Source organism: Lactuca saligna, chromosome 5 (assembly GCF_052625555.1).
Source record: "Lactuca saligna cultivar CGN05327 chromosome 5, ASM5262555v1, whole genome shotgun sequence".
NCBI classification, from domain to species: Eukaryota; Viridiplantae; Streptophyta; class Magnoliopsida; order Asterales; family Asteraceae; genus Lactuca; species Lactuca saligna.
Window position 1 is genome coordinate 256,430,709 of NC_136421.1, and position 14,764 is coordinate 256,445,472.

Here is a 14,764-nt window from a genome sequence, read left to right on the forward strand (position 1 = left end):
GGGCCCCTCGATGGTTTAGTGATGACATACGTAAATGCTCAGCTGGGCTAGGGCTAATTTGATTTGTTCAATTAGTCTGTCGTCATAAATCGGAAATCGAGATATAGTACAAAGAGAATGATTTGAAATCATATCTCATACGATATCTAGAATGGAGGAATATATGATCCCTTATCTAAGGACACGCTTATCTGATATGATCAGAGTTTACAGCGGCTTTGGAAAGCTACGATTGCAGATCGGGATCTGAAGTCATACGCAGAATAGTTGTTAGACTTATCTAAGTGGGAGACTGTTGGATTAGTGTCTAAGTCCATAACTATTTTGGTATGTACTTGACCCGATGGTGCATGGTCCTTTTGGGTTGCCTTCACCAAAGCAACTTGATAGGATGAATTATGGAGAGTAAGGATTAAATATGATTTATTAATATATTATGGGAATAATATATTAAAGGAGAAATCATATTGTTTAATTAATATTAGTCAATAATTAATTGGTAATTAGTTTTGTGACTAAAAGAGATTAATTAAACTTAAGGGACTGGAATTGTAATTATAGGATAATTGCAATTTGGGCCATGGATTGCCTTATAGTAAGGGATGGACGAATTCTAAATGGGAAACCCATAAGGAAATCGTCCATGGGCTTAATTAAAGGAGTCTATGGGTTGCTTAGGGCTTAAGCATCCAAATTAGGGTTTCCTTGTTAGATAACCCTAATATCCCAACTATATAAAGACCCTTAAGGCTCAAAAACGTGCTAATGTTCTTGTAAGGGTTTACACACGTTTTTGGCAGCCTCCATCCTCTCTCCTCTTCATCCTCTTGCTTATGGTGTTTGTGAACCATTAGAGGAGTGACACTTGTGACTCTAAGCCTTCCAAAGTCAATTCAAGGAGGAATTGGGATTGTTATTGCTACATAACAATCAAGGTATGATCTTAAACCTAATTACATATTAATATGATTACTTGTATGCTAGAATTAGGGTTTATAGTCTTGGATTCAAAGCATGTACAATAGAGAAACCTAGATCCAAGCATTAGGGTTTGTATGAGCACATAGGATGTCTTATGACCAAAACCCATCAGGACTATCTCAGACTTAGCCTTTCTCTTTACCATCTGGTCAAGTGAGTTGACTATGGCCGGACCCTTTCCATTGGGAAGAGAAAGCTTTTCTGGATATCCAATGTTACCATTCTCAATGTCCATGGAAGTTTGGGAAGTTAATATTCTAATCAAATTTGCTTTACCATTGCTTCAACTCATTGTTGATTCAGCAAAACCAAACAAATAGGTAAGATCATTAAGGGTCATATCATAGTCTGTTACATAGTAGTCCTTAAAGAAATCACTATGTGACTTAGAAAGTGATTGGAGAACCCAGTCAACAGTCAACTTCCTTAAGATTTTGACACCCACCTCTCCCAGCTTGCCAATATGTGACTTAATCTCCAAGATATAAGCACATATAGACTTTGCTTGCCAAATAGGGATTGAGTGATTTTGAACTTGTGGGTCAGGGAGAATTATTGGAGGAGGTGGAGGAAGTGAAGTATGATGTCTAGTCCTATTAATGCACAATAAAGGGATTGATCTTTCATCTTGATTGCCATTTGGGATATCATCTTCTTTAGGGAAGTTCTATCCAAAAGGATGAGGAAGACCATAATTGTCTGAAATTAGACATCTATGAGGGAGAAATTCAAGTTTGATTTAAATCCTTAACATAACACCAAATATGAAATATTAAGGCTAGGACCCAACAAACTATTTTATAACTTAGAAGATGGATGCCGTAATCCAAGCTACAAAATATTTGAAGGTAGGTAAATGACGATTTACCGATTTCCACCATGAAAAACAAAATAAATTATTAAGTTTTAATTGGACTGAAACTCCTAGATCTTTTGAGATTCATTGAACTTTCAATGGCATGTTTAAATATCGATTGTGCCCTCTCAAGTTTGTGACTGGGATGCCGAGGATCACAAACAAGGTGTGAATAACCATGCAAATTGACTTGGTACCCTTAATTTTATCACCCAATCGATCTGCCGGTTAACCATACGCGCTCCACCGATCTATGATAAAACTTAAGTCACCCTTTTCCAAACATTGTCAGTCCCATGTTAGTGTGCCGGTTAACCACACACGCTCCACTAACGACTTAACAAGGGTGCAAAGTGCAATTTCATGGGTTAGCACCAAATTCACATTTCCTAAGTTACTAAGACTGGGAATTTATAAGTTTTTAGTTACTTATTATTTATCATTATACTTTTAATGAAGGGAGAATTATAGTCATTTCCTACCCGTTCAGCTAACGACCCTCCACTAGTCAAGGAAGCGGTGAGTGAGAGTGGACACCCATTAAACTGCCATTTTATAGGTAGTAACTTTATACCCCCCCCCCCCCCTTATAGTCTGACTTCGTGAATGCGGCCTACTAACGGTACGATTGACTTTGTTCTTATATATATATATATATATATATATATATATATATATATATATATATATATATATATATATATATATATATATATATATATATATTAACTTTTAATATTATAATAGTATAAGGTTTAAATTTTAAACTATTAAAATTCTAGGGTTTGATTTGGAATTAAAGTGTAATGGGGAGGTAACTTTGCAAATTCCAAAACTTGAGGGCAAGTTTTGAAACTTTTCAAAACTCTTAGATTTTCATAACTTATGAGTTTAATTAATGTTTTAAAATTTTTTAATGAAGAGACTCTTGAACATCCATAACTTGAGAACAAGTTATGGAGTTCATAAAACTATTTATGACAAAAAGACTCTTCATTTTGTAACATATGGTTTTAATAACCCTTTTTAATGAGACTTTTCATATAACTTGAGGACAAGTTACAAAAACACATATTATGAATAACTTTTAGATTAATTTGGATTGAAAACAACTATCACAAACATGTCTAGCAATATTCATAATCTTGATTAAACTCATATGAACAAGACAATTAAAATCAAACAATTTTCATGTAATTAGCCTAATCATTAAACTAATACAAAACATGAAAATTTTGACAATTATCTTTTGAATTGGATTAGAATGATCATTACCACATCAAAACCAGGTTTTATAAGTCCAAAACAGTTTAAGGTAATGATTCTAGACCAATTCCGACCTTAAAACTCGAAGATATGTTGTCTGGGGGTCCAACTCGTCGAGTGCATGAACCAACTTGACGAGTTGGATGAATTTGTGCATGGACTCGGTGAGTCCATCAAGAGACTCGGCAAGTCCACTATCCAGAACAACAGAAAATCGATTTTTCAGCATTTTTCAGCACTTTGCATCAAGTATAATTAAAAACAAGCCTAGGCTCTGATACCACTGTTGGAATTTGAGCATTCTAACACTCCTAATGTGTTCATGTAACCCTAAATACCTTGGATCTATGTTTTCACTAATTATACATGCAATGGTGTTTCCAAGGTATTAAGCCTATAACTAGCATACAAAGATGTAAACTACACAAGATACTAGTTAGTGTAACATACCTTTTCATATGGCTGGAAGTCTTGATGCATTTGGCGTTAAGAGCTTAGCCCCAATAGTGTGGAAGCCTCAAGTAGAATCACAACACATCAAGGACAAAGGTAGGACTTGAGAGAGAATCTCCATGCACTCTAAAACCTTCATGAATTCCAAGAAAATACACCTACACACTAGGGTTAGTAGTTTTAGGTCATCATATATGTATTTATATGTGTTCAATTCTAATAGTCATGGGTAAAACCCAAACCCATACCCATGGGTTTTATGATCCATGGTTCATGTGGCCTAACTCTTTATGTATCCATACATAAGCTTGGTCCAACATGTATCATAAGCCCAACACATATAAATATAACTAATTAACATAATTAGTCCTCATATATTTAATTAGTCTCTTTTTGATCACTAAATCAACTCCAAATTAATTCTTGATCAATACTAATTAAAACCATGTGATTTCATATTAATATATTAGTACTTATAATATATTAATAAATCATATATAACCTTTTCTCAAGAGTCCATCCTAACAAATTGTCCTGATGATATGCAACCCAAATGGACCATGCTACTCTCGGGTCAAGTACATACAAATAATAGTTATAGGCTTAGACATCTAATCCAACAGTATGATGAATGAGAATTTTCATCATTAGAAAACTAAGACTAATTCCTTGTTCACATATATGTGAGTCAAGTGAAGGACTAAGGGATCGAATACACATTCTTATGCACTGGTCAAGTCCACCACAAAAGATTGATAAGACTATTTGTCATGATTTACTAAAGTTTAGTAAATATGATTATACTTATAAGTTTAAGTATAATTCTGAAGCATTGGCAAAGTTCCGATGTATGACAGAACGAATGAGAAGAATCAAATTTGGCAGAAAGATAAAAGTTTCACATATCTGAAAAGATGGGAGAATACTTTAGTATCAGGTTTTGTGATCATCTTAATGATTAAAAAACCATATCACAATTGGTCCTCTAAGGGCATCTTAGTGCATTCCTATGGCTGAGAAGAGGAATCATGAATTGTTGAATTAGTTAAATCAAGAAGATGAGTCATACTTCGTTCCAAAACAATTCTTAGAGTCATACTCCAAGATTGTAACTTAAGTGACACATCTTACAGAAGGTTTATTAACACTTGTAAAATGTAAGAGTAAAATGTGTTCTACTCTTGTACATTTGAAATTGTTAAGCTGTGATGTTTTGGATAAAACAAAGATCAACTAAGGCCAATTGTGTGAAGTGTTTGTCTTGATAAGAACCCGAACTATCTCTTAAATATTTTTTTGTCAAGGAATGGTTCTTGGCAAGAGAGTCTTATATGTCAAGAGGACAATGAGAGTCTAAGAGATCCTGGATGAGTTTCAAGATCAAATCAAGAATAAAACCTATAGTTTATCACTAGCACATGACTTGAGGTTTATAACCTATCGTGTGACATATTTCTATTTTTGTGCCAATTCCAGATAAAGTTGGCTTTGCATATGAGTTCTGAGAGTTCTCAAATGGTTGCATAACAACTTGGAATCAATGGCAGGCCCTTGTGCTGCCAGCTGGCAAGAAGTTAAGAATGCAAAAGCTCATTCGATATGAGTTTGGATTTGTCACTAACCTTGTCTTGTGATTATAGTTTTGACAAATTTACATGGATAGGAACACATACACCATAAAATCTAAGTGTCATAAGGTCTTTATCCGATTCATGAAAATGATGGTGTGGAAACGCTTTCACTAAGTGGTTTTCAGTAGATAGCAATTGTGATATTTGCATTATCAAAGTCGTTAGTGGAGCGTGTGTGGTTAACTGACACACTAACATGGACTTGTGAGGAATGGAAAAGGTCTAAACAATTGAGACGATGATTACAACATCCCTTTTCATAGTTATGAAATTGTTTAGACACACGTGTGTGTTATCTAAGGATAGGTGTATGATTTTGATAAATTTATATCAATGCATCTCGTATCAGAAATCTAAACTTTGGTAAGAAAGTCAATAAAGAATTGATTTCTAGAAGTCCAGCTGATTTCTGGATACATGTCAATGCTAGTGGGAGAATAAGTGTTGTGCTAATAATCATCATGTTAGTGGGAGCATGATAATTATGATAAGTGTTGCAAGTTAGCAATATTAACTATAGAAAACAAGAGTTTCAATTGAGAAAAGTTGTTTTGCTATAATTAAGGGAGAGGAAATTATACTTTATTTCAATTCTAAAAAGCTTAGATTGAGATTTTAATCATCTTTAGTCAAGGATATATATATATATATATATATATATATATATATATATATATATATATATATATATATATATATGAATTTTATGTTGGAATGGCTCAACTTAAGGAAATTATATATATATATATATATATATATATATATATATATATATATATATATATTGCGTTCTCAAAATTTGATTGTGATTACGGCATCACTCTTCATAGTAAATTATGAAAACATGGCAAATTAAAAAATATTATAGCAAAAGACTGATCAAGGATCATGTCTTTATGTTACACATCATGAATCATGTCCCATATGTTTCGGGTATAGGATCGATTACATGTGCTATAATATTTATCCTTTCTAAATTTTCCAAATGTCTGGGGGAATTAAGAGGGGAAAAGGTCTAGAATTGGATATGACTAAAAAGATTAAGCAATTGTCGAGGATAATCTAAGGTTTATCAAAGATTTGTTGCTCAGAGAAAGTTGGAAGTATGGTGTAAATTTTTGGAGAGGATTATATTGACATATTCTGAAAAGAGGCAACTCTTGTTTATAAATGATAGTCAGAATGGGAATATGGAAATGTTTCATAGGTGGAAGTTATCCATTAAATCTGTGTAAGATTAGGAAACTTAATGCAAGAAGGATGTTTAAAGCAATGTACTTTGAATTTGAGACTTCGTTTCCATGTAGTTAATCTCTATTGGAATACTCTGTAATGACTATTGACAAGTCTTTTTGACTTTGTGCATAATCATTACAAGAGGATCACTGCATATAGGTTTAAAATCTAACATATTTCGGTAAATGGTAGGAATTTGGAATTCTTACATTTACGATAAGGATTTGGGATTGTGAAATGAGAATCATTGGAATTATGTTCAATCGATATATTTCACACAGTAAAGATCAAAGAAAAACTTAGTGTGTGTACTTGGTGTATGGCATAATTAATGTTTGGACAAACATAGTGTGCATACTTGGTGTATGACATGACTATTATTTGGATAAACATAGTGTGCATGCTTAGAGCATGTCATGATTATTGTTTTAATTCAAGTATAAAGTTGATTAGTTGAAACCTTATATAATGACTAATGTGTAATCAATATGGTGATAAATAAAAGGTTTTCTATTTATATTCATAAGTTCTGAGACTGTGACATCCCCATTTTCACAGCCAGAAAATACCGGTTTGTTTATGCTTTGTTTTAAAATCAGAGTAATCATTTAAAGAAAACCGCTGCGGAATTTGTTCCAAAAAAAATGTGATAAGAATTTATCAAAACATTTCTTTAAAGAAATGTATTTTTCTTTAAATATCAAAATCTCCGGATGTCATGTTCTGATACAGACCAAAAGCATAAGCAGTATAAAATAGACCTTACAACAGTTATTTACAACTAGTGATCTATAATCCAAAATCTCTCGTCAAGACCACCAACTTTTACTCTTGTGCCATTACCTGTAATGCAAAGAAAACTTAGTGGGTCAGGCTTGGAAGCCTGGTGAGCATATAGGGTTTTCAATCCACAATAATATAATTATTATATTCAATCATCAAACAATCAACCCAATTTCCCATCCCCATTATCTTCTTTATTTGTTAAGGTTTTACCCTAAGAATCGACTATCCTTCCTTCATTCGTTACTAAGGGTTCACCTAAGGAATTGGCACAAAGTCCATTGCTGCACGAGGTTCCTATAACAAACACTAAATCCATAGTTGCCAAGGTTCATCTATACAGTACTAAATCCATAACTACAAATGTTCATCTACACTGTACTCAATCCATAGCGACCATCGTTCATTTACACAGTACTAAATTCATAGCTACCAAGGTTCATCTATACAGTACTAAATCCATAACTACCAAAGTTCATCTACAATGTACTAACTCCATAACTACCATCGTTTTATTATGAGGCACTAAATCTATAGATGTCAGTGTTTTTAGAGTACACCGGTGAACATCAAGTCCACAACATCTACAAGTTGCGAGCTTGCTAGTGTTCCACTGGATTATCTAGAATCGTCCGTGGTTGTCATCCCTACTCTGCTGAATGACGGGGGCCATCGTTTGGGTAAAGGTTTCACTCATTTTTCACCTGCCACCCTCATCTCATGATCTATATCATCTTTCGTCTCATCCTCAAACTAATCTTTCATCACACACCAACTATTTCATCTACCCATGTTTAACCCAACATATTTGTAGATATAAATTACATATATATATATATATATATATATATATATATATATATATATATATATATATATATTAAATCATATACAAACATGTATAAAATATTCATCCAACATCCATCTCAAATAAACAAGCAATATATAAACACATAACACGCATTTCATAGCAAATACTTCATATCTATGTGTTAGAAGAAAGTAACTAGACACTCACTCATAACATAGATGTAATACATTCAACCAATACGTGTATTAAAATCGTGTTTATGAAAGGGACTATACACTCACTTGATAAGAAGATTATCGGGTAGCACTACGACTCTCTAAGTAGTAACGCTTCGGTGAAATCGAGATATCTTCACACACCGGACTTCTCGCAAGCAGAGTTTCGGCTAGAAAAATCTTTCTTCTCGGGATCTTCAGAGTGTCGGGACTCACTTCAGGTCTCAGGATGATATCGGGGCTTCGGGGGTACTTCTTTGCACCTAAATCGAGGTAATATGGGTGAGAGAAGGGTGAATTAGCAACCTTGCCCGGCTGCTCCTTCAAATCTATTTATAGGGCTGATTTCTCGATTTTCACGTCGTGAACAATATTTTCACGTCGTGAGCTTGATCGTCACTGCATGCATCATCGCAAGTTGTGCCTGTTAGGCTCCAGAAGTTATAAATATTGAGTTCACGTTGTGAACTCTAACACAGTGTTGGGGTTCGCGCCCAGAACTTCAGAAATTCATAACTTTCGCATACGAGCTCCGTTTCCGACGTTATTTTTTTCCACGCGTAGGTAAAAACAACATCTACAACTTTTGTTTAGACTTCGTTGGCTAGTTTTAATTTTTTATTTTTTTATATTATTTTTAGTAGGCTGGGACAGGAAAACTTCGTTATAAACTCATAACTTCTTCATCCGACGTCCGTTTTCGTCTGTTTTTTTTATCGTTGAACTACTATCGACAAGATCTTCGATTCTCATTTAGATTGTTTCGGCTAGAAATCCATCGATCGCATATTCGAACTTCGGGCTGCTTACTGCTAAGCTGAAACTTAGAAAAATCAAAATTTTCTCATATGAAGTCAGATTTGGATGTTCTTTTTATGCACACTCTCGGTTTAATGTATTCTACGACTTTCATTTAGATCACTAAGGCCACATATCACTCTAACGTAAATTCACTATTTACGTCGCGTTGTGTCGTGCCGAATGTATCGTGAAACTTCGACAAATCATAACTTCTTCGTTATAACTTGGATTTCTACATTCTTTTCATGTACGAAATCTTTGTAACATATACTACAACTTAGTTAAGATTACTCCTTCTAAATAATCTTCCATCAAAAATTTATTTTTGACACTCATTGTCTCTAAATTGACTAGCCCTGATCTACAGGCGTTACAGAGACCATATTCGATTCGATTATTCTTGTGTTTCATTTTGCATGTTTTGACTTCCAGAATAACTAGGTCATTCTTCCCGAATGACTAAGTTATTCAAACCATCCACAATCGGTCATATGTTGGAAGTAGGTATGAATCAAGACTTTCATGAAGTTGGTTTGTAGATGTCTAAGGTGTTGGACGTAGCAAGAGTTTCTACAACACTCATGAATGATCATAAGTTTTGAGTATTGGATTCAACCCACGCTCACTTGTATCACTTCATGGAATTTATATCGAGTGATCATGAGATGATAATATCATATAAGTCTTCAAACCTAGAGATATCAGTTGTTGACTATGATTTGGTTATGCATTGATTGTACGAAAACACATTGGTAACTCGATGTTATAAAACGTGCCTTTGTGTATGATTCAACAAGTAGTAGAACAAGCATATGAGTCGAACTTTATATGTTCCTTCATGGATTAGAAGCGATATCTTGGTCCCTCAATGATTTTGTTTTGACCTATGTACCGGTCAGAACTAAATTGATGTGTTCGATTAAGTTCTACATCTAACCAATCTGAAATCAGGAAACAAACTGTTGGACAATAAGTAAGACATTGTTTCATGTATTTGTCCGGCTGATATCTAGAACAGATGATTATATGATCACTTATCTTAAATGGTGTATCATCATCATCTCAGTTCCGCAAGACCTTGAAAGAGCTACGATTGTTGATCGGTTCCCGAAGTCATTCTTGTAGTTATAGTTATTAGACTTATCCAAGTGGGAGACTGTTGGATTAGGTGTCTAAGTTCATAAGTATTTCTAGAATGTACTTGACCCGGTTAGCATGGTCCATTTTGGGTTGCATGGCATTGCAACACTTGGATAGACTAAATGAGAGAAATGATACTTATGGTTTATTAATATATTATAAGTTCTAATATATTAATAATATTATTTAGTTAGTTTTGATCAAGAATTAATTTAGAATTAATTTGGTGATCAAAAGGAGACTATTTAAATATATGGGGTTGATTGTGTAAATCATCCATTCTTTTATAGTGGGCTAATGATCCATAGTTTATTGAATTGGGCTAAAACCCATAGGGTTCTCCATAGATAGTCCATGGAGGTTATAAACCCATGGATCATGGAATATGAAAAGCCATGTCAATTAGGGTTTACATGTGTAACCCTACTTGTGACACAACTATAAAAGAACCCCATGGCTAGCAAAATCGGGATGACTATGAGAAGAACAAGAGGGCTAGCCGATTTTGAGTGATAGTCTACTTCTCTCAAAGTTATTCCAAGAGTTGTAGTATTGTGTGAAACATTTGAGGCATCACATTTGTGGTGCTAGGCTCACAAGGTGCTCAAGGAATCCAAGCAACAAGAAAGGTATGTTCTTTTACTATCTTTTTGGTTTCAAAGTTCCCCATGTCATGCTAGTTAGGTTAAGAACCTTGGAAAATCATATTTGCAGGTATCTTAGTAAAACATAGATCCAAGGTTTCTAGGGTTGCATGTATACCTTATAAATGTTCGAATGCTCAAAACTCTTCAGTTCTTCAACCATATAGCCTCCTTTGACGCTTCTCTTGCAGCTATGTACTCTGATTCGCATGTTGAATCATCTACGGTCTCCTGCTTGGAACTCTTACAGGTCACTGCTCCTCCATTTAGGGTAAACACCCAGCTCGACTGAGAGCGGAAGTTATCTTTGTTGGTCTAAAGTTGGTGTCACTATACCATGTCACTCTCAAGTCATCACTACCACCAAGTATAAGGACCTAGTCCTTAGCAGATACTTAAGAATGTTCTTAATTCTTTTCCAGTGAGCTCTACCCAAGTTCCCTTGATATCGGCTTACCATGCTCAACATAAAATCCACATCAGGGCGAGTACATGTCAGAGCGTACATGATTGAGCCAACGGAGGAAGAATATGGTACCCCACTTATTTCCGCTATCTCTACATCGGTACTCGGACTCTGAGTCTTACTCAGTTTGGTATTGCTCTGGATATCTAACTCCCCTTTCTTGGAATTCTCCATGCTAAAACGTTTCAGCACCTTGTCCAAGTAAGTACTCTAACTAAGTCCAATTAGTATTTTACTCCTATTTCTCAAGATCCTTATCCCCAGAATTTAAGCAACTTCCCCTAGATCCTTCATAGCGAAACACTTCCCAAGGCAGGACTTAACTTCCTGCAAGGTTGGAGCGTCACCTCCTATAAGCAGTATGTCATCAACATACAATACAAGAAAGCTAACTATACTCCTACTAGCTTTGACATACACACAGGACTCATCCTCACTTCTAGAGAAACCAAACTCTTTGACATTCTCATTGAAGCAAAGATTCCATCTGCGAGACACTTGCTTCAATCCATAAATGGATTTCTCAAGCTTTCACACTCTATTGGGGTATTTAGCATCCACAAAACCCTCTGGTTGACACATGTAAACATCTTTAGCCATTTTCTCATTAAGGAAAGCGGTTTTGACATCCATTTGCCAATTTTCATAATCATGAAACACAACGATGGCTAACATAACCCTAATATACTTGATCTTGATTACTGATGAGAAGGTCTCATCATAGTCAACCCTCGGGGTTTGAGTAAAGCCCTTTGCAACTAGCCGCACCTTGAATGTGTGCACTTTTCCATCCATGTCGGTCTTCTTCTTGAAGATCCATTTGCACCCAACCGTATTTCGACCTGGCACATTGTCAACCAAGTTCCAAACTTAATTGTCATACATGGACTGGATCTCACTGTCCATTACCTTTTCCTATTTGGCAAACTCAAGGCCCATCATGGCTTCCTTGTAGCTAGAACACTCATCCAAATTTACTAGTGTACTATTACTGATAAACGTATCACCATCTGTAGTAATACGAAAACCATAAAACTCTGGTGCCATTCTAACTTGAGAGGAACATCTAAGAGATAATGACTCGTCAATGGGTTCAACAAGAATCGATTCCTCAGGTTGGGCGCTAGTGTTAGAGGTTCCTTCAATGCTTGATTCTTGAATCTTTTCAAGATCAATTGTCCTCCCACTGTCCGCTTGGCCTATGAGTTTCCTGTCGTGGAAAACTCTTTTCCTTGCTATGAAGACCGCATTATCACTAGTTTCGTAGAAAAGATTGTTGGATTAGTGTCTAAGTCCATAACTATTTTGGTATGTACTTGACCCGATGGTGCATGGTCCTTTTGGGTTGCCTTCACCAAAGCAACTTGATAGGATGAATCATGGAGAGTAAGGATTAAATATGATTTATTAATATATTATGGGAATAATATATTAAAGGAGAAATCGTATTGTTTAATTAATATTAGTCAATAATTAATTGGTAATTAGTTTTGTGACTAAAAGAGATTAATTAAACTTAAGGGACTGTAATTGTAATTATAGGATAATTGCAATTTGGGCCATGGATTGCCTTGTATTAAGGGATGGACGAATTCTAATGGGAAACCCATAAGGAAATCGTCCATGGGCTTGATAAAAGGAGTCTATGGGTTGCTTAGGGCTTAAGCATCCAAATTAGGGTTTCCTTGTTAGATAACCCTAATAACCCAACTATATAAAGACCCCTTAAGGCTCAAAAACGTGGCCAAGCCTCTTGTAAGGGATTACACACGTTTTTGGTAGCCTCCATCCTCTCTCCTCTTCATCCTCTTGCTTATGGTGTTTGTGAACCATTAGAGGAGTGACACTTGTGACTCTAAGCATTCCAAAGTCAATACAAGGAGATTTGGGATTGTTATTGCTACATAACAATCAAGGTAACATTATAAACTCATTCTTATATTAATATGATTACTTGTATGCTAGAATTAGGGTTTATAGTCTTGGATTCAAAGCATGTACAATAGAGAAACCTAGATCCAAGCATTAGGGTTTGTATGAGCACATAGGATGTCTTATGACCAAAACCCATCAAAGATATCCAAAGGATTTATGTGGGTAGCCGATGACAATACTCCTCTCACTTCTAGGTTCAAGCTTGTCATGAGTATCTCGTTTTACGAAAGCTTCATAACCCCAAACCTTGATATGTGCCAATGAGGGAACCTTCCTTATCCACATCTCGTGAGGTGTTTTGGCAACCTTCTTAGTTGGGACTAGATTAAGGATATGGGAGACAATCTCTAAGGCATACCCCCCAAAATGAGATTGGTAGCGAAGCTCGACTCATCATGAAACGAACCATGTCTAATAAGGTTCGATTGTGCCTTTCAGCCACATTAAGTTGTGGCGTCCTAGTGAAAGGTGATTTATTCATCTTTCCATGTAAACAAGATTCGTACGTGTCATATAACTTTAGGTCAAATGACTCAAACACTCCATACTTTTAGAGTTGGGCTACGCGCTTCTGGTTGACATATCCGAGACAACAATGCCACAAGCATGCCTTGTCTATACCATTGGACGAATCAAAATGTAACACATTATTTCCTAAGTTATCTACAACCATCACAGTTTCATATACACCATTACAAGGAAATTATTAAAAATAAAAAGTACCATTATAATAAGAATTTATAGAACCACTTTCATTGTTAAATGAATATCTAAATCCTTGTCTGTACAAACCATAAAAAGAAATAATATTCCGCGTCATCTTTGACGAGTAGCAACACTCATTCAAATCTAACTCTAACCCATTACTAAGCACTAAAGAGTAAACACTGATCTTGGTAATAGATGACAATTTCCTCTTTCCCATTATCAGGTTCATCTTCCCATGCTCCACATCCCTACTTCTTCTTAGTCCCTACAAATCAGAACAAATGTGAAAACCACATCCTATATCAAGGACCCAAGAAATAGCATGTGATGAGTTATTAGACAGAATAATGTAAACACATGCGAATGTGGGCTTTATCTTCCCATCCTTGATGTCATGCAAGTATTTTGGGCAACTTCTCTTCTAATGCGCCTTATCATGGCTGTATAAGCACGTTGCTTCTTTAGGATCGGAGGAGGGAGGGACAGAACCGGTTTTAGCTTTGGATCCACTAGTAAAAGATCCATCATGAGACTTTCCCTTCCAGTTCTTTGAGGGATCTTTCCTCTTTTTACCTTTTCCTTGTCCAATAGCCAGGAAAGAAGAAACAGTAGGAGTAGGAGTAGATTCGACACTTTTCCCTTTTAATCCACTTTCAGTAGTTCTTAGCAGGCCTTGAAGCTTGCTCAATGTGACTTCCTCATTGCTCATATAATAAGTCATCTTGAACGGATCATAGCAAGGAGGAAAAGAGTGTAGGATTATGTCAATAGCTAGCTCTTCGTCAAAGTTGACATTTAACTTGACAAAACGATCAACATACCTCTGCATTCTTTGCAG